Genomic DNA, 16920 nt, shown 5'->3' on the forward strand with positions numbered 1-16920 from the left:
AAGTTTACTAAGAACATATAGACTCATAGGACTCGAGGGGACCTTGGAGGTCTTCTAGTCCAGCCACTGCCCAAGGCAGGAGACCTTATAGATCAATGTTTCTCAACTTTGGTAGCTTGAAGATGGGTGGACTTCAACTCCCAGAATCCCCCAGCCAGCAGCGCTGGCTGGGGGATTCTGGGAGTTGAAGTCCACCCATCTTCAAGCTTCCAAGGTTGAGAAACACTGTTATAGATAGTCTTCAACTTAGCAACGGTTCAGTAACCATTTGAAGTCAAAACAGCACTGAAAGAACTGGCTTAATGACTGCTTTTCACACTTCCAGCCCTTGTAGCATCCGTCACATGATCAAAATTCAGGCACTTGGCAACTGGCATGCACTTATGACAGTTTCACTGATTTGGGGTCAAGTGTTCACCATTTGTTACCTTCCCAGCTGGCTTCCGATAAGCCGTCACTGAGGTAAATCGGATTACCGAATGTGGCAAAAAAAAATGTGATAAAATTTGGCAAAATTCACTTACCGACCGCCTTGCTTAGCCACAGAAACGCAGTTGTGCTCAATTGGGGTCGTAAGTCGAGGATGATCGGTGCCATCCTCGACAAATGACTGTCCAATCTTTTCTTGAAAACCTCCAGCGATGGGAAGCAAATTTGAGGTGGACTATCGGGAAAGGTGAATACTGTATAAGGCAACATACAGTAGTGGCCAAAATTGTGGAAACCTTTTGGGAAAAGTGGTATTTTCTAAAACAAGCTAATAACACCACTTTTTGGGGGGGGAGTAATACCATAAAATTGTATATCAATGGAAAGATAATTTAATCAAGAATGTAATGCAGTAACTTATATGAAGGATTTGCTATTAGAATAGCAGTTACAGTATAAAGAAGAAAAGTGAAACGTAAAAAAAACGAGATATACAAAAATTATCCCCGTGTCAGTTAATCCTTAGTTGGGTAACCTTTAGCAGGAATTACGGCCTTTACAACAAGTCTTTTAGTTCTGTAGCTGTTATGTGAAACCAAGATTGAATGATGGCTTCTATTAACTGGGTTTTATTGCTGGGTCACTTTTGACTAACAAGTTTCTTTAGTCGGCTCCATAGATTTTCAATTGAGTTAAGGTCTGGGCTATTCCTAGGCCATTCCAGCAGTGGAGTAGGATTATCTTGAAGCTCTAAAAAAAGTGGTGTTATTTATTTCTTTATTTCTTTATTTCTTTATTTCTTTATTTCTTTCTTTAAATTTAATTTAATTTAATTTAATTTAATTTAATTTATTTTATTTTATTTTATTTTATTATTTTATTTTATTTTATTTTATTTTATTTTATTTTATTATTTTATTTCTATACCGCCTTTCTCCCGTAGGACTCAAGGCGGTGTACAGTCAAGAAAAATATAGATACACAAACATCATAAAATTGCTAATTAAAATTATTATTATAACATAGTTTGGCCCAATTAAATAGAACCTAAAATTAGATAACATTTTAAAAAACATTCACATGTTCATATGTTTAGCCCCGCTTGTTGGAACATCAGGGTTTTGAGGGCATGTTATTAGCCATCAAACCTCAAAAATACACTTTCCCCAAAAGGTTTCCACAATTTTGGCCACTTCTGTAAACCAATGGAAGCACCATCCATCATCGCTTTGCTGGCTGAGGAATTCTGGGAATTGAAGTCCACAAGTCTTAAAGTTGCCAAGGTTGGAGACCACTGCCCTGAACTGAGCCTGAGCCCTTTCGAGTCAGGCCTGATGCTTCAGTCCAGCGCCCGGCATTAACTTTCAGCTGCAGGTGGAAGCTTGAAGGGCAGTCATCCAAAATAGTCGGGGAAAGTGGGAGGAATCAGACTTTTCACAGGAAACCTGTCAGGCCTGGAAGCCATCTTTTGCATTGGGCCTTCAGGCCTGCCACATTTACCACTGTGGGAAACTGGGAGGGGGGATTGTATGGAGCATGGGTGATATGTAGTCATAATAACATTCCTTTCTCAGAGAGTCAAGGACATCTTGCCCTGCACCTAGAGGGGTGTGACTGGGAAGCATCTCCAGTTGGGACGGTGCATTGATTGGACCATGTGATGGACATGTGAATGCTGGGCAGGGACTTGGACTTTCCTTTGGGTGGGGAAAACCTGGAAGCTTTCAGATTTGGGTTTTCCCAGACATGCCAATATGACATCTCTAATAAAAAGGAACTTTGAGGAACTTCAAGCCTCGGAGTCTTCTTTCGTTGTGGGGGTGTTACTTGGAACCCTGACAAAACCATGTCGGCCATACAGGTTACAGAATATGAGTTGTGTGCTCGGTGAGTGAGGCAATCAACATGCTGACAGGAAATCTCTGCCAAGCAGGTCTGGTTTTGATTGGGGCATACCAATTCTAATCTATCAAGACAATATTCATCGTTCTCTGTTTTCTATTAGTTCTTCATCCTGCTTTGGGGGTCCTCTCCGGATTTTATAACATTGCTCTCTATTTTCTTGGCCAGGAAGGATCAGACAGGGGAGCAGTCCCTCCAATCAGACGGGGGAACAGAGGAGGTGACCTCCGCACCCCCACCCCACCCCAACCTTTGCTGACTGCTTCTGGGGTTCTGAAGCTGAGAGGCTTGATTGATCTTCATATTCAAAATTAAACCCTTTAAATCATCAAGAGAGTAAAAGAATGGAAATGGAAACGGGCTGATCACGTAGCAAGAAGAAGTGAGGGCAGGTGGACCCAGGCAGTCGTAGAATGGATCCCACTTGACAAAAAAGTGTCCATGAAAGAGACCTAAAATAAGATGGAGCGATGACATCAGCAAGTATGGCGGGCCCAGCTGGCAAAAGAAAGGACCCTATGGGTTGAGGAAGAGGCTGTCATCCTGCTATGGATAGACAATGGCTAGGAGGAGGAGGAGGAGGACGAGGAGGAGGAGGAAGAGGAGGAGGAGAAGAAGAAGAAGAAGAAGAAGAAGAAGAAGAAGAAGAAGAAGAAGAAGAAGAAGAAGAAGAAGAAGAAGAAGAAGAAGAAGAAGAAGAAGAAGAAGAAGAAATCATAATTACAACCATCACACTGCAAAATTTCTCTGATGGCGCTATAGATTTTGTATTAACTGCCAAATTTCCAGTTCATCCCAAGAATGACACTTTAGCCTCCATGAATTCTGAACCAGATTAGATTAGATTAGATTAGATTAACAGAGTTGGAAGGGAATTTGTAGGTCATCTAGTCCAACCCCCCACCCAAGCAGGAGACCCTACACCATTTCTGACAGATGGCAGTCCAGTCTCTTCTTGAAAGCTTCCAGTGATGAAGCTCCCACAACTTCTGAAGGCAACTTCTGTTCCATGGGTTGATTGTTCTCACTGTCAGGAGATCTCTTATTTCTAGGTTGAATCTCTCCTTCTTTGGTTTCCGTCCCCTCCTCTCTGTGGTAGCCCCTTAAGTGTTGGAAGACTGCTATCATGTCTCCCCTGGTCCTTCTCTTCATGGAACTAGCCATGTACTGTTCTACCATCTTCTACCATCCAAACCGATGCTTCTCTGATGAAAGTGAAGGTGAAGATGGGAAGCACCAGACACAATTTTGCCAAATGAGGTCAAGGCTGAGCTGTTACAAGATTGGTATGAATCAAAAATGTCATGAAAAAACACACACTTAAATCGATTCAATTCTGTTCAGTCTCTCAAGGATATTATTATAAGACACAAGCTTTTTGAAGGACACAAAACTCTCATTTTAAAAGTTTGCCAACTATCTATTATATATGTATCTTATTCTACGTAGAAGAAGTTCTCTGTGGGTCAAAGAAAAGACTTTTTAGACTTTATTGTCTATGTCCAGGCAAACGTTTTTTAGAATTATTATTTATTGAAAAGATTTGTATAGCCACCCATCTTACATAACGTAACCCTGAGATGCTCACAAGCAAAATTACATATTTAGTAGCAGAAAATCTCTCCCTCTCTCTTTCTCTCCCTTTTCTTCCCCCCCCCCACCCAGGGGTGAAATCCGTCAGGTTCTAACAGGTTCTGGAGAACTGAGAGCGGAAATTTTGAGTAGTTCGGAGAACCGGTAGCAGAAATTTTGAGTAGTTTGGAGAACCGGCAGATACCACCTCTGGCTGGCCCCAGAGTGGGATGGGAATGGGGATTTTGCAATATCCTTCCCCCAGGAGTGGGGTGGGAATGGGGATTTTGCAATATCCTTCCCCCAGGAGTGGGGTGGGAATGGGAATTTTGCAATATCCTTCCCCTGCCATGCCCATCAAGTCACGCCCACCAAGCCACACCACGCCCACCAAGCCACGCCCACAGAACCCACAGAACCGGTAGTAAAAAAAAATTAGATTTCACCACTGCCCCCACCCCCAAATGGTCTTATAGAATGATAAGCAACATGAATTGACAGGAACGAAATCAAGCTGCTTGTACAATATTTGAGAAGTCCTAAGATCCCTTCATGTCAAAGTAAGCTATTTCCTTCTGGAGCGCTCCTAAAATAGAAATTCCAAAAAAAAAAAAAGCAAAGCAGAAGAGTCAGTTCCAAGTTTTCAATTAATCATAAAGCCTTCCCTTAAAAAAAGAGAAAAAAAAAGCCGCACAATCATAAGCAAATTAATTTTGCTGAGCAAACAGTTGCTGAGTCTTTCAGTTTACATTGCTTCTTTGTACTTAGGAGGCTTACAACATTTCTGTTTGGCTGCTTTAAAACCACATCCCAGTGGAGACAACCTCATGCTACCATAATCAGCATATGAAAGCTAGCCACAGAATAGGTATGCCTAACATACTTTTGAATTAGTCCGGTGCCAGAGTGGGCAAACTTCACATTACTTCCAGATGATCAGCTTCCAACATCGGACTGCTGCTGGCCAGGATTTAAGGGAATAAAAGTGTAAAACCTCTGGAAGGCATCAGGTTGCACACTTCTTCAACAGAACATTGTTTTTCCATAAAGCTATGAGCTATAGTCTGTTGAGCTATCCAGGAGCCTGGATAGCTCAACAGACTAAGCACAGTAATTTAACACCAGCTGTCTGCAATTAAATTAAGATCGAATCTCGCCAGGCTCAAGGTTGACTCAGCCTTCCATTCTTTCTAAGGTAGGTAAATTGAGGACCCAGTTTGTGGGGGCAATAAGCTGACTTTGTATAAAAAATATACAAAAGTATGATGGCTATTGCTTAACACACTGTAAGCCGCCCTGAGTCTCTGGAGAAGAGTGGCATATAAATCAAATTAAAAAAAAAAACATAAGGAAGGAAGTATAGCCAGAAACATCAGCTCTGCTTTCTCTCTCTCTCTCTCTCTCTCTCTCTCTGTGAATCCTAATTTAAGACAACCCCTCCCACCCACTCCCACGAAGAAATGCAGACAAACATCCAGAGCAGTATCCAATTCGTCCAGTTCTGGTCACCAAGATATATAAAAGGTGTCAAGACCCTTCAAAAGGTTTGCAAAGAAAAACAACAAAGATGATTAGGGGTCTGGAGGCTAAATTGTACAATAAGCCTTTGGGGGATCTGGGTATGACTAGCCGAGGGGTCAGCAACCGCATGTGGCTCTTTCTTTTTTCTTTTTTTTTTTTTAAATACTTTATTGAATTTTCCAATTTTTAAAAAAGACAATGTACAATCTCAATCTTGATCCGAGGTACAGTGTTTACACATTTCATGAATCAAACATTGGATGGATTCCATCCATAACTATACGATATACCATACAATTCTATACAATTCTCTTCATTTCTATACAATTAAGTCCATTTCGGGTGTCTAAAAAATTATAGCCTATTATCATATTTTTATCCTATTCTTTAACCAGTTATACCAAATTCCCCATACTTCGTAGTACTTAGAATTCTCTTCATTTTTTAGCTCGCTCGTCAATTTAGCCATCTCTGCGCACTCTAGAATTTTATTTATTAATGTTTCCTCAGAGGGGGTAGAGTTAGATTTCCAGAGTTTCGCAAAGGCTAATCTAGCCACAGTAATAATTTGAATTGCCAGTTGGGTTTTATTATTGTCGAGACCATCTTCAGTCATACCTAAGAGAAAGGATTCCGGGGCTAGGGCTATCTCCTGTCCCGTTATTTCAGAGAGCCAGAGTCGAATCTTTAACCAAAACTTTTTGGTCTCAGGGCAAGTCCACCAAAGATGATAAAAGGTGCCGACCGTCTTTCCACATTTCCAACATAAAGCAGAGGAATTTGGGAATATTTTGGCCAGCCTGTCCGGGGCTAGATACCACCTATGCAACATTTTGTAGTGATTTTCCCTGAATGATGCCGATTTCGTTATTTTGAAATTCCTGTTCCAAGCTATCTCCCAGTCATTGAAATTAAGGCCATATCCTAAGTTTTTCTCCCAAATGCTTAGCTGATTTTTAGCTATCGTCTCTGCTCTATCCTCATCTAATATAAAGTTATAGATTTTCGATAACATTTTCTTATCTGGTCCCCAAATAATTTTATCAAAATATCCATATTTCATTTCAATACCACATTTATCTCTATCTTCTTGAAATCTAGACTTAATCTGGAGATAGTTCCACCAATCCAGGTTAAACCCCTGGTCCCTCAATACTTCCAAAGGTTTGAGCTTCCCTTCTTCATCCAAGATATCCTTATATGTGCCCAATTTATAATTCCCTCTCCTATTTGGGGCGCATGTGGCTCTTTCATCCCTCTGCTGCGGCTCCCTGTTGCCGGTTGGCTCCACAATCGATAGGGCTTTCGGTTAGGACAGGTAGAGGAAAAAGGATGCCGCGCTAAGAGGAGACTCTATGGTGGGGGAACTGGACTTCCGGTCAGCAGAGGAAAAAGGACGCCGCGCTGGGAGGAGACTGTGATGGCGGAATCGGACTTCCAGGCGGCTCCAGAACAGCTTCTGGTTAGGATCTTTGTGGCTCTTTGAGTGTTTAAGGTTGCCGACCCCTGGACTAGCCTAAGGAAGAGAGGGGTGACATGATAGCTGCCTTTATTCTTTAAAACACCTGAGGACCACACAAGAAGTAATGGGTGAAAGATCATTAAAGATAGATCCAATCTAGAACTAAGGCAAAATTTCCTGCCAGTGAGAACTGTTACGGGAACTTCCAGAAGCTGTGGATGCTCCATCACAGGAGGCTTTCAAGAAGAAACTTCACAGTTATTTGTCCAGAATGATATAGGGTCTCCTTCTTGAGCAGAAGACCTCAAAGGTCCCTTACGACCCTATTACTCTATGTTCCTTTTGGCCCTGCTTATCAATCTAACCTTGGCAAATTCTACTCTGATAAATATGAGCGTCTGGCAAATTCGTATTTCCTCTTGGTGGAAATGGTGATCCTGGAGCCCAGGAAAATAAAATCTGTCACTACCTCCATTTCTTCCCTGTCTATTTGCCAGGAATTGAGAGGGCCGGATGCCATGATCTTAGTTTTCTTAATGTTGAGTTTCAAGCCAACTTTTGCACTCTCCTTCTTCACTCGTGTCAAGAGGCTCTTTATTTCCTCTTCACTTTCTGCCATTAGTCAAGGGCCACCCAGTGGTGGGTTCCTCCCGGTTCGGCCCGGTTCTCCCGAGCCGGTAGCAGTGATGATATGACGTCACCGAACTGGTTCTCCCCCCTGCCCCCTCCCGTGCCCCACCCACCCACCCCCCACGTTATTCTTACCTTTTATTTGGCCCCACCCCCAATCTATTGCTGCCTCCTGAGTCCCAGCTGATGGCTAGAGGGAAAAAAAAACTGTTTAAATTCTTGCTGCTGGGCTTCAAAGGGCCGCCCTACAGCTGATCAGTGGTAAAAGAAAACAAATGAGTAGACTGGTGCCTGCAAAAATACATGAGTAGATCAGTGCCTGCAAAAATAAATGGGTAGACCGGTACAGCTCTGCAAGCAGTTAAAAGCCTGGTAGACCAGTTTCTCTGCTAAATCCTAAATAATTGTCACATGACCATCGAGCCACGCCCACAAAATAAGCCACGTCCACAGAACCGGTAGTCAAAAAATTTAGAACCCACCCCTGGGGCCACCTATACTTTATGGACATAGCTCAACAATCTGACTTTGCATACAGATTTTCTTCTCTCCATAACCTCCCACTGGACAATGAGAAGCCCTTGAGATATCTAATCGCAGTCTCCGGGGTGACACCCCAAATTTTAGAGCCGGTTTCAGGAAACCCACTTGCCAAGTTCACTGCACAAGGAGTATTCGGAGACCCCGGCTGAAATCCGGGCTCGGTTTCACCCCACATGGCTTAGCCAGGGTCTGAGCTCCCATAATAAACTCCCCCAGACCCTTTAAGACTCGATTAGCATGTTTGGGCCAACCCGGTGGGCGAATGGCATTTTTATATTCTCCCTCCTTCATAAAGATGGGATTAATCTTTCTTCTGACCAAAGCTGCGTCAGCGGGACAATGAGGCTGCCCCTCCTCCCCCCACCCAAAATCTCCCGTCCATCCAAGTTGGCCATTATCTCAGGGAAGGGGAGGGGGGGAAAGAGAGAGAGAGAGAGGAAGCCTCACTCCGCCCAACAGTAGCACCAGCTGCACCCCACACGCTACTCAATTAGCCGGCCGGTGGTTGTTGTTTTTTCTTTTGAGTTTTGTGTGAATTGAAGAATAGGCCATGGATCTCTTGGCAACTGATGAATGGGGCCTTTTATGGAAAAAACAAAATCGCCTGGCAATGGAGCTGCTGACAGATGCACGGAGTTCTTTCCATTAATTAAGTGAGAGGGGAAGACAGCCCTCCTGTCCCTCCTGGCCTCCGATCCCCCCCCCCAATTCCCATTCTCTTGGGCGTTCAGGGCTGGGCTGGTTCTCGTGCTGTGCCAGCCATCCTTTAATCCCAGGCCACCCAGGGAAAAGCAAAGCAATTGCCACCAACCCGTAAACGCAAGTTGCCAATTTCCCTTCGGATGCCCTCGATCCTAAGAATGGGTGGCTTCCTTTGGATTCCGAAGGAAGTCAGAGGTGCATCGAAGAGAAGAATGCAAATTCCTTCATCCAAGGGGCTGGGCTCCTAAATCATCCGTGTTCAAAAAAATAACCACACACGGGACTCTCAAAGGTCGCCAACGAGAAGGACGAGCCATTTCCAGGGTTCTAAAGCAGGGAATGATGCCCCATTGAGCAGGTCGGTAAGCCATGATTTAAGTTAGCCCCCAATGCACCTGCCCTTCTATGGCTCTTCTTAGCCAACCTTGATTAGGAACCAGGTGACTTGATTTTCAGGTATTTTCCCTTGCAGGAGAGCCAAGCGGCTGGGACATACAGTAGTGGCCAGAATTGTGGAAACCTTTTGGAAAAAGTGTATTTTTGAGGTTTGATGGCTAATAACACCACTTTTTTTTTGGAGTTTCAAGATAATCCTATTCCACTTGCTGGAATGGCCTGGGAATAGCCCAGACCTTAACCCAATTGAAAATCCATGGAACTGACTAAAAAAACTTGTTAGTCAGAAGCAACCCAGCAATAAAACCCAGTTCATAGAAGCCATCATTCAATCTTGGTTTCACATTATAATAGCTGCAGAACTAAAAGACTTGGTTCACTCCATGGGAAGACGTTGGAAGGCCGTAATTCATGCTGAAGGTTACCCAACTAAGTATTAACTGACATGGTGACCATTTTTGTATATCTCGTTTTTTCTATGGTGATAATTTTTGTCTATCTCATTTTTTCTACGTGTTTCACTTTTCTTCTGTATACTGTAACTGCTATTCTAATAGCAAATCCTTCATAAAAGTTATTGCATTACATTCTTGATTACATTATCTTTCCATTGATATATAATTTTATGGCACTACTCCAAGAAAAAAAGTGGTGTTATTAGCTAGTTTTAGAAAAAACACTTTTCCCAAAAGGTTTCCACAATTTTGGCCACTACTGTAAGCTCTAGAAAAGGAGAAAGAAAAGCACATCACTATATCCAGAGACTTTCACCTGTTCTTCTTCTTCTTCCTTGTCTTTGTAAATTACTGCTAGCATTTTTAAATATATAAAAATGAATGAAGGGCATGCTGCAATGTTTCCAGTTTGGCAGTTATGCTCTATGCCAGCGTCTCCCAACCTTGTCAACTAAGACAGGTAGATTCCCACTTCCAGAATTCCTGAGCCAGCCTGGCTGATTGACTGGGGAATTCCGGGAGTTTGAAGTCCACTAGTCATAAAATTGACAAGGTTGGGAAACATTGCTCTATGCTCTCCTTCCTTCTTTGAGTCCATTTTTGCCTATAAAAAAAAGGAGAAGAAGGAAGAGGAGGAGGAGGAGAGCTTTGTTATAAGTGAAATACAGTTTTGCAGGACAAGTCAAAGGTACAACTAACAGCAGAACCCAATTTTGAGCTAACATAAGAAAAAGAAAAAAGAGAAGAAAGGAAGGAAGGAAGAAAGGAAGAAAGAGAGAAAGAAAGAAAGAAAGAATGAAAGAAGGAAGGAAGGAAGAAAGAAGGGAGGAAGGAGGAAGGAAGAAAAAAAGAGAAAGAAAGAAAGAAGAAAGAAAAAGAAAGAAGGAAGGAAGGAGGAAGGAAGGAAGGAAGGAAGGAAGAAAGAAAGAAAGAAAGAAAGAAAGAAAGAAAGAAAGAAAGAAAGAAAGAAAGAAAGAAAGAAAGAAAGAAATGGGAAATGTGCAGCAGCCACAATGAAAAGATTGTTTTTGAACCACGAATGCAGAACATTGGGATGAAAAAGTGAAATCCATGTTGTCAAATATCAGACATTCTAACATCACCCTAAAAAAAAGGAGGATCTTTAGCATGCAAGCCACCCAATATGTTTTATAAATCATAATTTATAAGAAATGTTGATTAGAATCCTTGACCGGTATCCTTGAGAGATACCAAACCTGAAAGATGATAATGTCCATCCCAGTATCCATGCAGAAATTTACCACAAAGTGCATCAGGAGTTAAGATAAAGTTCCACAGTCTGAACTTCAAACGCAATTCTACAAGTCAGTTTATACATCCCAAGGGTAGCAAATGTCCTCCCTCTCTCTCTCTCTCTCTCTCTCTCTCTCTCTCTCTCTCTCTCTCTCTCATTTGTCTATTAAATCTATAAATCTCTCCGTCTGTCTGTCTATCCTATCACAGAAAGAGTGCATAGAAAGTAACAAAGATGATTAAGAAATTAGAGGCTAAAACATATGAAGAACGGTTGCAGGAACTGGGTATGTCTAGTTTAATGAAAAGAAGGACTAGAGGAGACATATAGCAGTGTTCCAATATCTCAGGGGCTGCCACAAAGAAGAGGGAGTCAAGCTATTCTCCAAAGCACCTGAAGGCAGGACAAGAAGCAATGGGTGGAAACTAATCAAGGAGAGAAGCAATCTAGAACTAAGAAGAAATTTCCTGACAGTGAGAACAATTAATCAGTGGAACAACTTGCCTCCAGAAGTTGTAAATGCTCCAACACTGGAAGTTTTTAAGAAGATGTTGGATAACCATTTGTCTGAAGTTAACAATAACAGAATTGGAAGGCACCTTGGAGGTCATCTAGTCCAACCCCCTGCTCACGCGGGAGATCTGTACTAGGGATTCGAACCGCTGGACTGCCGACCTTTCTGATTGACAAGCTCAGTGTCTTAGTCACTGAGCCACCTAGTCAGGCTAGTGGTGTAAGGTTTCCTGCCTAAGCAGGGGGTTGGTCTAGAAGTCCTCCAAGGTCCCTTCTAACTCTGTTATTATATTGTATCTATCATCATCATCATCATCATCATCATCATCATCATCATCATCATCATCATCATCATCATCTCTCTCTCACCATCATCTCATGAAGAAACTGTCCATCTCCTTTCAAAGAAAGCTGTTCAGAGTAGATCATGTTTAGAATTTTTTAAAAATCCCAGTCTTTGAAGAATAGCTTGTCTTCTTTTTTTTTTATTTTAATCATTACATTCCCATTCAGTAGTTAACCAGTCCCATCAGCTGAATGACAATCGTTTTTCCCTAAGGCGAAATGTAGCCGTTTTTGAAGCAAGAAAAATGACAAGGAAACAAATGGGTGGACATCAGTTGGCAAACAGATCTCGTCTGCTTGAGGCATGCAGGGATTCGGTTCCACTGATTTCCGTCTCAAATCCATTTGTCTTGTCTTGAAAACCCACTCGCCTTTTTACATCTCTCTGCTTCAAGTAGGCCACAAGCAGCAAGACGCTTGGATGGAGCCCTGCGATACAATCCCCACTTTTTGGGAGCTGGCCGATGTTGCTACCTGCTCCATCACTGGAGGCGTTTAAGAAGAGATTGCACGGCCATTTGTCTGGAATGGTACAGGGCTGTGATGGTGAACCTAAGGCACGCGTGCCACAGCTGGCACGCAGAGCCCTCTCTGCAGGCATGCGAGCCCTTGCCCAGCTCAGCTCCACTGAGCATGTGCGCGTGCCTCCCGCCAGCCAGCTGATTTTTAGGATGGGCAGGGGGCAGGGGGCATGCAGGAGATGCATGCGCATGTATGGGGGTTGGGAGCGCAGGGGGGGAGTGGCACACATGTTCCGGAAGTGCGGAAACGCGCCTGTTTCTGGCCTCCAAAGGGCCTCTGGAGTCCGAGGGAGACTGTTTTCGTCCTCCCGGAGGCTTGAGAAAAGCCTCCGGAGCCTGGGGAGGGTGAAAAATGGGCCTCCTGGAATTCTGAAAATGGGCCCGTTTCTGGCCTAGGGAGGGCCTCCGGTGACCGGGGGAGGCCGTTTTCGCCCTCCCAGAGGCTCAAGGAGTCTCCAGAGCCTTGGGAGGGCAAAAACGCCCCCCCCCCAATGGTGCAGGTTGCTAAAATTTTTGAATCCCACCCTTCATGTGCATTGCAGGGGGTTGGAAGGTTGCGTGCGCATGCATGAGTATGTGTGCGCGCATGTGCGGGGGCATGCACTGCATTATGGGTGCTGGCACGTGTGCGCGCACTTTTGGCACATGAAGAGAAAAGGGTTAGCCATCACTGGTATAGGGCCATGATGGCGAACCTATGGCACGCGTGTCACAGTTGGCACACGGAGCCATATCAGTGGGCACACAAGCGTTGCCCTAGTTCAGCTCTGGCGCATATGTGTGTGCCAGCCAGCTGATTTTCGGGCCTTCTGGGCTCACCGGAAGTCGAGAAATGGGCCTTTTCTGATCTCTGAAGGGCCTCTGGGTGGTGTGGGGAAGGCAGTTTTCGCTCTCCCCAGGCTCCTAGAAAGTCTCTGGAGCCTGGGGAGAGCGAAAAACGGGCCTACCAGGCCATCACATGCCAAAAGCATGGGGAACGTGGAGGGGGTCATGTGCATATGCGTGGGGGGCGGGGCGCATTGAATTATGGGTGTGGGCATGCGTATGCACGCCCCCCCCGTTCACTCCCCCGACTTTTGGCACGTGACAGCAAAAAGGTTTGCCATCACTGGTATAGGATTTCCTGCTTGAGCAGAGAGTTGGACTACAAGATGGTCCAAGATCCCTTCCAATCCTGTTATTCTAGAATCTACGTTCCTGTAATCTGCTTCCTTCTCAACGGGCTGCCTCCAGGAAGGCAGGTCCCTGATGTTTTAATTGCAACCTCAGAGATGGTATAATATTTGTATACATGTTATTATCTCTGTGGAAATAAAAAAAGCTGTCAATATGTTAGGAAATATGAAAAAGATTAAAGTAACATAAGCCTCTACTATATGCCTTAACTAACCTGATTTTTTTTTTAAAAAAAGTACAGTGATATCTGTTGAAAATAGGCCATGTTTACAGTAAATAAAAATAAGCCTCTGAAGGATAGATTTAAAACTGTTACCTCAGCCATTTTGTGAAAGAGCTGTCCCAATTTTATGCAGTTATGCAGGTTGGTCGATTAAAGTATAGACAGTTTCAGGGAGATCCCTGTAAGTTCTAGCATGTTATTTCTTTTACACTCTGTTTTATTTTCTCACTTGGTCTGCCACTGACCATCAAACCTTTCAGTAATTTACAATAGAAGCAGATTTAAAATCAAGGCATTAAAATCTGGTGAAAGTAGCAGTTCGAGCCAATGAAACAAATAGAATTAATAACTAAAACGAACACCCCCAAGAGTTAAAATCCTGACTGTAGTTAAGAGTGAAAATACAAGAAGGCGCTTTTTGAGAGAATTGGGCTACCGATGGTCAAAGGAGACCTTCAGGATGTCACGTAGAAGCTGGACCTAAACTATGTAAGATAATATGGAAATAGGGAAATTTTGTCCTGCCCACTACTGGCAGCCAAGGCAGGGTTTTAAGCAGAGGTGTGATATGGTCCTTTCCGAGACTGTGTTTTGTACCACCTGAGGTATCCAGGTGAGACCCCAGCACCATTCCATGTAGACTCCATTATCCTAAGTGGAGCCGGAGGATTCAGATTAATGACAAGGTGTCACAAGCTTCGTCTCTTGAGGGGTGTGGTTTCTCAGAGAAAAGGGGTGGGGCTTGCGTCACAATGTTATGATACTGCATTGGTATCTCTGTCGCCTCAACTGGGAAACCAAAAAGGTTGATCTTCCGGTTTCCGGCACGTGCATGTGCACCAGCCACTTGGTCTTCCGGTTTCTGGCATGCATGCACGCGTGAAGACCAGCTCGCCAGTGTGCACGTACATGCCGGAAACCAAAAGATCATCTTCCTGGTGCACATATGCGCACTGAAAGGCTGCTCTTCTGGTTTCCGGCGCTCCTGCACATGTGAAGACCAGCTGGCCAGCGTGGCGGAACCCAGAAGAGAAATGGGCGACAGCTCGCGTGGCCGGAGAGATGGCTCTGCATGCCACTTCCGGCACGCGTGCCATAAGTTCACCATCATGGGTATAGGTTCTCCTCAGTGGTGGGTTTCAAATTTTTTTACTACCGGTCTGTGGGTGTGGCTTGATTGGTGTGGCATGGCTTGGTGGGCGTGGCAGGGGAAGGATACTGTAAAATCCCCATTTCCTCCCGATCAGCTGAGACTTGGGAGGCAGAGAATAGATGGGGGCGGAACCAGTCAGAGGTGGTATTTACCGGTTCTCCGAACTACTCCAAATTTCCGCTACCAGTTCTTCAGAACTGGTCAGAACCTGCTGAAACCCACCTCTGGTTCTCCTGCTTGAGCAGTTGGGGGTGGACTAGAAGATCTCCAAGGTCCCTTCCATCTCTATTCTATTCTAATGCCACTCAAAGTAGGAGGATCCACCACCTCGCTGGAATGATGACCCCCCCTGATTGCTGCAATCTGGATTTAGTGTCAATCTGGTCAGCCAGCTGCAGGCAGGACACCGAGAGGCATCCGCCATCTGTGACCAATGGAGCCGAGTGTCTTTGACAGGCTGTCAGGGCGTGGACAGTCTGTTCTTCGTGAAACCGCCGCTGCTTTTACGAGGAACGCGGGGTTGAGGCTTTCACATGGTAGGTCATTCAAAGCTCAGATCGTCCTAAAGTATAACATTTTCACAATGGGCTGTAAGACAAAGCACCAGTCGCAATCCGCAGGCTCCCCTTAGGGAGGGACTTCTACGGCCAGGAAAAAGAACAATACTTCAAATCTGAAAAGCATCAAACGCTTCAAACTCACTTTTCCTAAATGTCTTTCTTTGCTGGTTGATCCTTTAGAGACACCAGAACTGCTTCTGCTGTGTTTTCACACCTCAGAGCAGCTGAGCTTGGATTTCCCAGCGATGGAACAGAAGGCAAGTCTGTAATAAATGCTTTTATCTTTTCCCAATCATCTCAGATTATTCACACGGAAGATCCTGTTTTCTCCCTTGGACTCTAATGAAGCTCCTGTTGAACCAATTATTCTTTTATTGTCTAACAAGGAAATCCACCAAGCATCTTCATTAGGAATAAGGCATGATTTGCTTGGGCTTTCCCTCCTCTCTTTGCTTCCTATTTAGCTCTAAAAAGTCAGAGCTTTTACGGAGCAATTTGAAAGGGGATCATTTGATGGCAAGTGATTAAATGGAACAGTGACTACCCGGCTGAAAAATGAGAAAGTCCATCAAATTACCCCTCCTAGGATTATGCCTTTGGGAATCTTCAATTATTTTTAAATTGACAAATTTTTAAACCAACCATGGCATTGAGATGGGCGTGCCGAAAAACAAGATTTATACACTTTTATGGGATAATTAGAAATTCAGTACAGGTGGCACGCGACTTAACAAACCCAATTGGGACCAGGATTTCTATTGTTTAATGAGTCGCTCTCAGTATTGCAATCTTTTTTTTTTTTTTTTTTGCCATGATTATTAAGCGGATCACTACAGTTGGTTTGAAATCTTGTATTTGTTAAGCGAATCTGGCTTTCTCCCCATTGACTTTGCTTGCTGGAAATTGGCTAGGAAGGTAACAAATGAAGTTCACATAACCAGAAGTGGATTTCACATAATTTTACCACCGGTTTGCCCAGCACCAGATATGTGAGCAATGCATGCGACGTCACAAAACATGGCAATTTGCTCACGTACGCTGTACGCACATGCGTGCAACATAGTGGTGGATTGCCCCCGGTTCGGACTGGTTCTATACAACCAGTAGTAAAACTGGCTGGAGGCTCTGCCCACTAAAGAGATCTGTGCACGCGATCCCATTGCGAACTGGTAGTAAAGGTAAGTAGAACCCACCCCTGGTGCAACATCAAAAACACAGTGATATAGGACAGGATTGCGCCCAGGCGAGTGTCCACCAACAGGTCGCCACTACCGGTTCACTTGAACCGGTCCGAACCGGCTGAATACCACCTCTGCACATAAGCCAGGATGCTGCAACCATCATAAATACACGCTGTTTGCCAAGTGCCCAAATTTTGATCATGTGACCATGGGGATGCTGCAACTGTCATAAGTGCAAGGAATGAAAGATGATTTTACTATGTATACTTAAATAATATTATTATGGCTATTAGTATTGTGTATTAAAATATTGAATAATTAAATGATGAAGGATTATATACAGGGGTGAAATGCTCCCGGTTTGGACCAGATTGGGTGATT

Source organism: Pantherophis guttatus, chromosome 6 (genome assembly GCF_059756535.1).
Source record: "Pantherophis guttatus breed Tessera chromosome 6, ASM5975653v1, whole genome shotgun sequence".
Lineage (NCBI taxonomy): Eukaryota > Metazoa > Chordata > Lepidosauria > Squamata > Colubridae > Pantherophis > Pantherophis guttatus.